Source organism: Oryx dammah, unplaced genomic scaffold, assembly GCF_014754425.2.
Source record: "Oryx dammah isolate SB20612 unplaced genomic scaffold, SCBI_Odam_1.1 HiC_scaffold_3, whole genome shotgun sequence".
Lineage (NCBI taxonomy): Eukaryota > Metazoa > Chordata > Mammalia > Artiodactyla > Bovidae > Oryx > Oryx dammah.
The window spans coordinates 112,183,937-112,194,579 of record NW_024070187.1 but is presented as its reverse complement, the minus strand read 5'-3'; positions in this window follow the sequence as shown (position 1 = coordinate 112,194,579).

Here is a 10,643-nt window from a genome sequence, read left to right as displayed (position 1 = left end):
AACGGGAACCCTGTGCACTGTTGGTGGGAACACAAGTTAGTGACGCCACTATGGAAACCAGTATGGAGTTTCTTCATAAAACTAAAACTAGAACTATCATGTGACTCAGCAATTCCATTCCTGAGTATACATCCAGAAAAAAACGCAGGCATTCAAACTAGATATCATCACAGAGAGAAAAGCCGGGGAAATCCCAAATATTTCAATACTGAACAACATATTTCTAATTAACTCAAGGGTCAAAGAGACAATCACAAGAGAATTAGAAACTATTTTTAAATGGTTGAAAACCCCAACAATATATGAACATTCACAGCATGCAGGTAAAGAAGTATGTAAAAGGGAATGCCTATGTCCGAAAAGAGAATAAAATGTCTTAAGTAACTTAAAGACGAGAAAAAGATTAAGCAGAAGAAAGGAAAACAGGAAAGATTAGAACAGAAGTCAGTGAAATAAAAAACAGAAAAGCAATGGTGAAAATCGGTGAAACTAAAAGCTGGTTCTTTAAAAAGACAACAAAAATTGGCAGTCTTTTAGCTAGATGGATGAAGAAAAACAAAAGAGAAAAGATACACAAATTATCAAAATCAAGCATAAAAAGAGGGTATCATGACCAATAACACAGAAAATAATTTCTAGAAATATACAAATCACCAACACTGGTTCAAGATGAAATATAAAATCTGGGACTTCCCTGGTGGTACAGTGGTTCAAAACCTGCCTTCCAATGCTTGGGACATGGGTTTGACCTCGAGTCAGGGAACCAAGGTCCCACATACCACAGGGCAACTAAGCCTGCTCATCGCAACTAGACAGATGAACTGACATAGCCAAATAAAAACTAAATTTTTTTTTAAAAGATGAAATATAAAATCTGAATAGATCTGCAACAAAGAAACTGAGTTAATAATCTTAAATCTGCCCACAAGAAAAGCCCAGACCACACAGCTTCACTGGCGAAGTCTGCCAAATATTGCCATTTAAAGAAGAAATATTATCAATCCTTCACAAGCTCTTCAGAAAATAGAGGAGGGGGGAAGATTTTTTAATTTATCTATTCCTTGTTAAATTGATATCAAAGCCCTAAATAAAATATCAGTTCCGTTCAGTTCAGTCACTCAGTCGTGTCCAATTCTTTGCAACCCCGTGGACTGCAGCATGCCAGGCTTCCCAGTCTATCACCAACTCCCAGAGCTTGCTCAAACTCATGTCCATCGAGTTGGTGATACCAGCATCCAACCATCTCATCCTCTGTCTCCCCCTCTTCTCCTGCTTTAAATCTTTCCTGGCTTCAGGGTCTTTTCAAATGAATCAATTCTTCCCATCACGTGGCCAAAGTATTGGAGTTTCAGCCTCAGCATCAGTCCTTCTAATGAATATTGAGGACTGGTTTCCTTTAAGATTGACTGGTTGTATCTCCTTGCTGTCAAAGGGACTCTCAAGAGTCTTCTCCAGCACCACAGTTCAAAAGTATCAATTCTTCAGCACTCAGCTTTCTTTATGGTCCAGCTCTCACATCCATACATGACTACTGGAAAAGCCATAGCTTTGACTAGATAGATCTTTGTAGGCAAAGGAATGTCTCTTCTTTTTGATATGCTATCTAGGTTGGTCATAGCTTTTCTTCCAAGGAGCAAGCATCTTTTAATTTCAAAATATTAACAAACTGAATTCAGCAACATGTAAAAAGGATTCTACAACATGACCCAGTGGAATTTATCCTAGGAATTCAAGGTTTGTTTACATCCACATATCAACTAATGTAATACACTATATCATGAGAACAAGGGAAAAATCACATGATTATCTCACAGAAAAAGTGTTGTAAAAACACAGTACCCACTGATGATAAAAAAAAGAAAAAGCTCAAGAAAGTAGAAATAAAGGTGAACTTCCTCAGCCTGAAAAAGGACATCTACAAAAGTCCATGGGTAATATCATATTTAATGATGAAAACAAACATTCAAAAACTGAATGCTTTCCCCTCAAAGCTCAGGAATAAGGCAAGGACATCTGTTTGTACCACTTTTATTCAATATTTGACCAGAGGTTATAACCAGAGCAAGAACACACAATCAAAAGTATCCAGATTCAAAATGAAAACTTTAAACTATGTTTATTCGCAGATGATGCGATCCCTTATGAAGAAAATCCCCAGAGACCCATAAAAACACCAGTAGAACTAATAAACAAGATTAGCAAGACTGCACAATACAAGATCAACATACAAAACTCAACTGCATTTCTACGTACTAGGAACAAGCAATCCAAAAATGACATGAAGGAAACAATTCCGTTTATAATTGCTTCAAAAAGAATAAAGTGCTTGGGAATAAGTTTAACAAAAGAGCTGCAAGACCTAAAACACTGTAATCCAGCACCGAGAGGGAGAGGTTAAAGACACTCTAGATAACTGGAGAAATATTCTACGTTCATGGATTGGAAGACCCAATACTGCCAAGATGGCAATTCTTTACAAATTGATCAATAAATCCTATAAAATCTCATTAGGCTTTTTTTTATGGAAATCTATACACTGATCCTAAATTTTATATAGAAATGTAAAAGACCTAGAATTGCCAAAATAATTTTTAAAAACAGAAAAGCTGGAAGACTTATTCTCCCTGATTTCTAACTTCCTGTTAAGCCTCAGTAATTAAGACACTGGGGCACTCACGGAAGGAAAAATGTATAGATCAATGGAACAGAATTCAGAGTCCAGAAATAAATCCAGCTAGGTAATAGATTTTTGGCAAAAGTGCGGAGAGAACTCAGTAGGGTATAAAATAACCTTGTATCCAGAATATATGAATTCTTAAACCTTGAGAAGACCCCACCAAAAATAGAAAGCGATTCAAACATGGACAAAAGAACTGAATAGACATTTCACCAGAGGAGATATGTGAATGGATAATAAGCATATGAGAAGGCATTCAACATCATTAGTCATTAGAGAAATACAAATTAAAACTGCAGTGATCTGCTTCTACGCACCCACAAAAGTAACCATAATAAAGAAGACAGGCGTGAATAAGACACACAGACGTGAGCCCTGCAGACATTGCTACGGTGGAAATGTACACCAGGGTGGAAATGGCACAACCACTTTGGGAAAAAGAAGCTGACAAGTTTCTTAAAAAGTGATCATGGACTTTGCACAACACATTCAATACCTCTGAGCCTTACTCCCCTCATCTGTAAAATGGGGGTGACTATAAGGGTACCCACCTCTCAGGGGCGTGAGAGCAAGTTCACTCAAGAATCTACTTGAGAGAGGGATTTCCCTGGTGATCCAGTGGCTAGGATTCAGTGAGATCTATCTATCTATCTCAATGCGATCCCTGGTCAGGGAACTAGATCCCACATGATGCAACTAAGAACTGAAAGCCACAGCCAAAGATTGTGCACGCCACAACGAAAATCTAAGGCTTCAACGCTGAGATTCCCAGGCAGGTTGATAAGAAGTCCGCGGGTCCTCCAGGAGAGAGGGGTCTGGGGTTCTCAAGGAGGAGGAAAGGACAACCTTTTTTTTTCCTCTACTTTCCTTAGTCTTAGCCACGTGACTAAGCCCGGAACTGATGATTCTTTCTTTCTGGGCTTTTTTCTTTAAGCCCAGCACTGATGATTGATTACACAGCAAACAACTCAGTTTAAACTCTGTACTAGAGATTCCATAACAACAGTGTATCCTGCTTGAGGACAGTTTCTCTTTCCTGAAAACCTTCTGACTAATCCTATTATCTCTTCTTGCTATTCTCTGGAACTGTTAATTCAGATGCTTATATCTTTCCTTTTCTCCTTTGCTTTTCGCCTCTCTTCTTTTCACAGCTATTTGTAAGGCCTCCCCAGACAGCCATCTTGCTTTTTTGCATTTCTTTTCCATGGGGATGGTCTTGATCCCTGTCTCCTGTACAATGTCACAAACCTCATTCCATAGTTCATCAGGCACTCTATCTATCAGATCTAGACCCTTAAATCTATTTCTCACTTCCACTGTATAGTCATAAGGGATTTGATTTAGGTCATACCTGAATGGTCTAGCGGTTTTCCCCACTTTCTTCAATTTAAGTCTGAATTTGGCAATAAGGAGTTCATGATCTGAGCCACAGTCAGCTCCCGGTCTTGTTTTTGTTGACTATATAGAGCTTCTCTATCTTTGGCTGCAAAGAATATAATCAATCTGATTTCAGTGTTGACCATCTGGTGATGTCCATGTGTAGAGTCTTCTCTTGTCTTGTTGGAAGAGGGTGTTTGCTATGACCAGTGCATTTTCTTGGCAAAACTCTATTAGTCTTTGCCCTGCTTCATTCTGCATTCCAAGGCCAAATTTGCCTGTTACTCCAGGTGTTTCTTGACTTCCTACTTTTGCATTACAGTCCCCTATAATGAAAAGGACATCTTTTCTGGGTGTTAGTTCTAAAAGATCTTGTAGGTCTTCATAAAACCGTTCAACTTCAGCTTCTTCAGTGTTACTGGTCAGGGCATAGACTTGGATAACTGTGATATTGAATGATTTGCCTTGGAAATGAATAGAGATCATTCTGTCATTTTTGAGATTGCATCCAAGTACTGCATTTCAAACTCTTTTGTTGGCCATGATGGCTACTCCATTTCTTCTGAGGGATTCCTGCCCACAGTAGTAGATGTAATGGTCATCTGAGTTAAATTCACCCATTCCAGTCCATTTTAGTTCACTGACTCCTAAAATGTCGACATTCACCCTTGCCATCTCTTGTTTGACCACTTCCAATTTGCCTTGATTCATGGACCTGACATTCCAGTTTCCTATGCAATATTGCTCTTTACAGCATCGGATCTTGCTTCTATCACCAGTCCCATCCACAACTGGGTATTGTTTTTGCTTTGGCTCCATCCCTTCATTCTTTCTGGAGTTATTTCTCCACTGATCTCCAGTAGCATATTGGGCACCTAATGACCTGGGGAGTTCCTCTTTTGGTATCCTATCATTTTGCCTTTTCATACTGTTCATGGGGTTCTCAAGGCAAGAATGCTGAAGTGACCTTCCCTTCTCCAGTGGACCACATTCTGTCAGGCCTCTCCACCATGACCCGCCTGTCTTGGGTTGCCCTGCAGGCATGGCTTGGTTTCATTGAGTTAGACAAGGCTGTGGTCCTAGTGTGATAAGATTGACTAGTTTTCTGTGAGTATGGTTTCAGTGTGTCTGCCCTCTGATGCCCTCTTGCAACACTTACCATCTTGGGTTTCTCTTACCTTGGCATGGGGTATCTCTTCACGGCTGCTCCAGCAAAGCACAGCTCCTTACCTTGGATGAGGGGTATCTCCTTACTGCCACTGTTTCTGACCTTCAACATGGGATAGCCCCTCTAGGCCCTCCTGTGCTGCACACCCACCACTCCTCGGGTTGTTCCTCCCAGCCGCTGGCCCTGGCCTTGGGCTCAGGGTGGCTCCTCAAGGTCACCGTCCCTGGCCTCGGGCATGGGGTGGCTTCTCTTGGCTGCCCCTGATCTCCGACACGGGGTGTCTTATCCCGGCTGCCACTGACCTCGGACGTGGGGTAGCTCCTCTCAGCCGCTGCCCCTGACCTCGGACAAGGGGTAGCTCCTTCCAGCTGCCACCACTGACCTCGGACACAGGGTAGCAAGAAGAGATAAGAAAGCCTTCTTCAGCGATCAATGCAAAGAAATAGAGGAAAACAACAGAATGGGAAAGACTAGAGGTCTCTTCAAGAAAATTAGAGATACCAAGGGAACATTTCATGCAAAGATGGGCTTGATAAAGGACAGAAATGGTCTGGACCTAACAGAAGCAGAAGATATTAAGAAGAGGTGGCAAGAATACACAGAAGAACTGTACAAAAAAGATCTTCACGACCTGGATAATCACGATGGTGTGATCACTCATCTAGAGCCAGATATCTTGGAATGTGAAGTCAAGTGGGCCTTAGAAAGCATCACTATGAACAAAGCTAGTGGAGGTGATAGAATTCCAGTTGAGCTGTTTCAAATCCTGAAAGATGATGCTGTGAAAGTGCTGCACTCAACATGCCAGCAAGTTTGGAAAACTCAGCAGTGGCCAGAGGACTGGAAAAGGTCAGTTTTCATTCCAATTTCAAAGAAAGGCAATGCCAAAGAATGCTACAACTACCACACAATTGCACTCATCTCACATGCTAGTAAAGTAATGCTCAAAATTCTCCAAGCCAGACTTCAGCAACACATGAACCATGAACTCCCTGATGTTCAAGCTGGTTTTAGAAAAGGCAGAGGAACCAGAGATCAAATTGCCAACATCTGCTGGATCATGTAAAAAGCAAGAAAGTTCCAGAAAAACATCGATTTCTGCTTTATTGACTATGCCAAAGCCTTTGACTGTGTGGATCACAAGAAACTGTGGAAAATTCTGAAAGAGATGGGAATACCAGACCACCTAACCTGCCTCTTGAGAAATCTGTATGCAGGTCAGGAAGCAACAGTTAGAACTGGACGTGGAACAACAGACTGGTTTCATATAGGAAAAGGAGTACATCAAGGCTGTATATTGTCACCCTGCTTATTTAACTTCTATGCAGAGTACATCATGAGAAACGCTGGGCTGGAAGAAGCACAAGCTGGAATCAAGATTGCCGGGAGAAATATCAATAACCTCAGATATGCAGATGACACCACCCCTATGGCAGAAAGTGAAGAGGAGCTAAAAAGCCTCTTGATGAAAGTGAAAATGAAGAGTGAAAAAGTTGGCTTAAAGCTCAACATTCAGAAAACGAAGATCATGGCATCTGGTCCCATCACTTCATGGGAAATAGATGGGGAAACAGTGGAAACAGTGTCAGACTTTATTTTGGGGGGCTCCAAAATCACTGCAGATGGTGACTGCAGCCATGAAATTAAAAGACGCTTACTCCTTGGAAGAAAAGTTATGACCAACCTAGATAGTATATTCAAAAGCAGAGACATTACTTTGCCGACTAAGGTCCGCCTATTCAAGGCTATGGTTTTTCCTGTGGTCATGTATGGATGGGAGAGTTGGACTGTGAAGAAGGCTGAGCGCCAAAGAATTGATGCGTTTGAACTGTGGTGTTGGAGAAGACTCTTGAGAGTCCCTTGGACTGCAAGGAGATCCAACCAGTCAATTCTAAAGGAGATCAACCCTGGGATTTCTTTGGAAGGAATGATGCTAAAGCTGAAGCTCCAGTACTTTGGCCACCTCAGGCGAAGAGCTGACTCTGATGCTGGGAAAGACTCTGATGCTGGGAGGGATTGGGGGCAGGAGGAGAAGGGGACGACCTAGGATGAGATGGCTGGATGGCATCACGGACTCAATGAACGTGAGTCTGAGTGAATCCGGGAGTTGGTGATGGACAGGGAGGCCTGGCGTGATGCGATTCATGAGGTTGCAAAGAGTTGGACACTGAGCGACTGAACTGAACTGAACTGAATCCTATTATCTTAGAATGTAAATTATGGGAGTGGATCTGGTAGGATCTTTCTATTGTTAAATTCTAATCCTGTTATCCTAAAATGTAAATTGTGGGAGTGGGTCTGGTAAAATTTCCACCAGCTTCGGACATTCTTCAGACATTCATATTGTAATAACTAGTTAAAAAGTATATAATTCCCTTGCCAAAGACTAGCAAGCGGGGCGCTCTCCAGCCCCTTCCGATGTCTGTGTCAGAAGCTTTCTCTGCCACTTTCACTGTAATAAAACTTCTCCCATACAAGAGCCCTGAGTGGTCAAACCTGCTTTCTGGTCCTGAAGCTAAATCTTTTTCAGAGATCTCGAATCTGACACAGTAATCCGAATCCAACTCTGTTCACTGTAAGCTATCAATGCCACAACTAAGACTCCCCAACGCCAGAAAAATAAATAAACAGAATTCACCAGAGAGAAATAAAACATCCACCCACACCAAGACTATATGCAGATGTTCACGACAGTTTCATTCATTACAGCCCCAAACTAGAAACAACGCGAATGTCCATCAGATGAGCAGCGAATAAACAAAATACAGCCGACGCCTCCAAGGAAAGGCTCTTTATCAATGATGCGTGCCACACCAGGGACAAACCTCCAAAACATCAAGCCAAGTGTGAGACAGCCAGACTCCAAACTGACATATTGTGCGATTCTATTTATTTCAAAATGTGCACCTGAGGCCAATCCATAGACACAGAAAGCAGACCCATGGTCGCCTGGGGATTGACTGCAGACGGGCGCTGGCTGGGTCCCAGGACCAGACCGAAGGGTGACTGTGCGGATCTAGAAATGTGCTGAACGTCACCGGATGGCACGCTTGACAACAGTGGATTCCACCGTTGTGTGAACTGTCCCTCCGTAGAGCTGCTTTTCAAGAAGAAAGAAAAGTGCTTCGGGCTTTCATCCTTCACCGGTTCAACCAGCATTTTTTGAGTGTTTCCTGCATTCAGCTTCCTCTGGATGCTGGGCACTTGGGGTAAATTATAGTACACGTTTCCTCACCTCGGTTCTCAGCCCTCTGTGATCCTCATCCCCAATTTACAGATGGAAAGAGTGAGGCTCCAAGGGGGATCCCTGTGCGCAGTAACCCAGCAACCGTCAGAGCTGAGATCTGAACTCTCACCTCTGCAGCCCCTTCACCTCCACCTCAGGACCCCAGGTCCTCACACTTCCCCCATTCCAGTCCTGCTCAGCACCGCAGAACCAATGCGAAAGCCTGCACCCTGGGAGCTGGCCTCCACCCCTCCAGGAGACAACCCCCTCTTGCTTCTCTGTGCCTCTGCTCACACCCCTTCGCCCTGCAGTGGCCTCCCCTGGCTGCCCCCTCAGTTCCCCGGTTCCCCGCTGCTCTTCAGGGGCCTGTTCTCGTGTACCCTCCTGTCCTGAGCTGCCTCCTTCCCCACATCCATCTGCTTCCCCATCTTCTTGGACCCCACCATGAATTCAGGCTGGGATGGCTAATATCTTCTACCCACATGCTAGCTGAGACCCAACGGGAGCGGCTGCCTGGAGCTGCTGGGGGAGACCAAGGCTTCACAGGTCCCTGTGCCTGATCAGTTAGCGGTGTCTGCCCCGGGCAAGGGCGTGTGAGTGACTGTTTAGCTCATCAGTCCTGGTTTAGGAAGTTCAGCCTCCCAAGGACATTTAACTGCAGCAGGAGGATTTGCGGGTTGTATGTTCAAGGGTGGAATTTGTAGCATCTCTACAAGTGGAAGGGCTTCCCTGGTGGTTCACTGGTAAAGAATCTTCCTGCAATACAGGAAACTCAGGACACTGGGGGTTCAGTCACTGGGTTGGGAAGATCCTCTGTAAGAGGGCATGACAACCCACTCCAGTATTCTTGCCTGGAGAATCCCATGGACGGAGGAGCCTGGCGGGCTACACACCATGGGGTCACAAAGCATCGGATATGACTGAGTGACTTCACATTTGTTCTGTTCGTTCATGAGAAGGCAGAGGGAACTTTCCTAGAGCTGACCCCTCCGCGGAACTACAAAGTGATGTCCAATCCCACATAGAGGTCAAGTCTGCGATGGAACCTTCCATCGTCCTACGGGACACCTGATTATCCAAGCCAAGTTGTGGGAGATTTTCCTGGCTTCCTTTTCAAATAGATGAAGTCAAGTACGGTTTGAATAGAGAAAGGATTACCAGGCTGTCTTGGCAAGCCAATTTTCATAGTCACGTGGGGATCCTGAGAGGTAAGTTTGCTAAGAGGTGACCGGCCACATGATTGAAGCACATTTGCACTAAAAATATTTTAAAAGCCCTTCTCTTGATTTATACCCAAAAGAAAATATTGCCAAGGAGAACGAGTTTTCAACTCAAGTAGCACTTCTGCCTGATCTGACTAAATTAGCTCTTTTGAACGGGTGGTTTTGCTCTGATGCCTGTAATAACAATAACAATAATGTGCATTTAGAGGGTGCTTTGTCCTCTCCAAAGCACAGATCTTTCGCGGTGTACCATTCCCCTCATCCCGGACGATCGCAGGGGTGACAGGCGAGGGGGGTGGAGTTCTGGGGGGCAGGCGCTAACGGAGACTGATCACATTTAGCAAAATCAGCAAATTTCAAATATGGGAGGAAGCCAGTGTCTGGGTGCTCAAAGAAGCCTGGAGATCAAGAGGCCAGAAACCAGCCTTCCCCTCTGCTATGGACTGAATCGTTTCCCTCCTAAATTCAGCTGCTGGAGCCCCAGCCGCTAACGTGATGGTATTTGGAGGTGGGGCCTTGGGGAGGTGATTAGACTACACAGCGCCATGAGAGCGGGTCCCCCAGGATGGAATTAGTGTCCGTATAAGAAGAGAAAGACACTTGGGCCCTTCCTCTCTCCCTTGGCCACGTGAGGACGCTGTGAGAAGGTAGGACCTGCCAAGCCAAGAAGGGAGCCCCCCTTCACCAGATACTGAAACTTCTAGGAATCTTAGACCTTGATCTTGGACTCCCCAGCTTCCAGAACTGTGAGAAATGAACGGCTGCTCTTCCAGCCGCCCACCCAGCAATGCCTTCAGGAGCATGAAACCTATGCTTAGTGGCTCATCATTAGTCCACAGCCCAGGCCCCAGTTCAAAGACCCTCTACCATGACCAGGACAGATGCTGGGGGTCAGCTCTGCCCCGAACACTACCCTAAATCACAGCCAGGACCATCTCTGAGTGAGTCCCACACACCAGCCCACCTACTAGC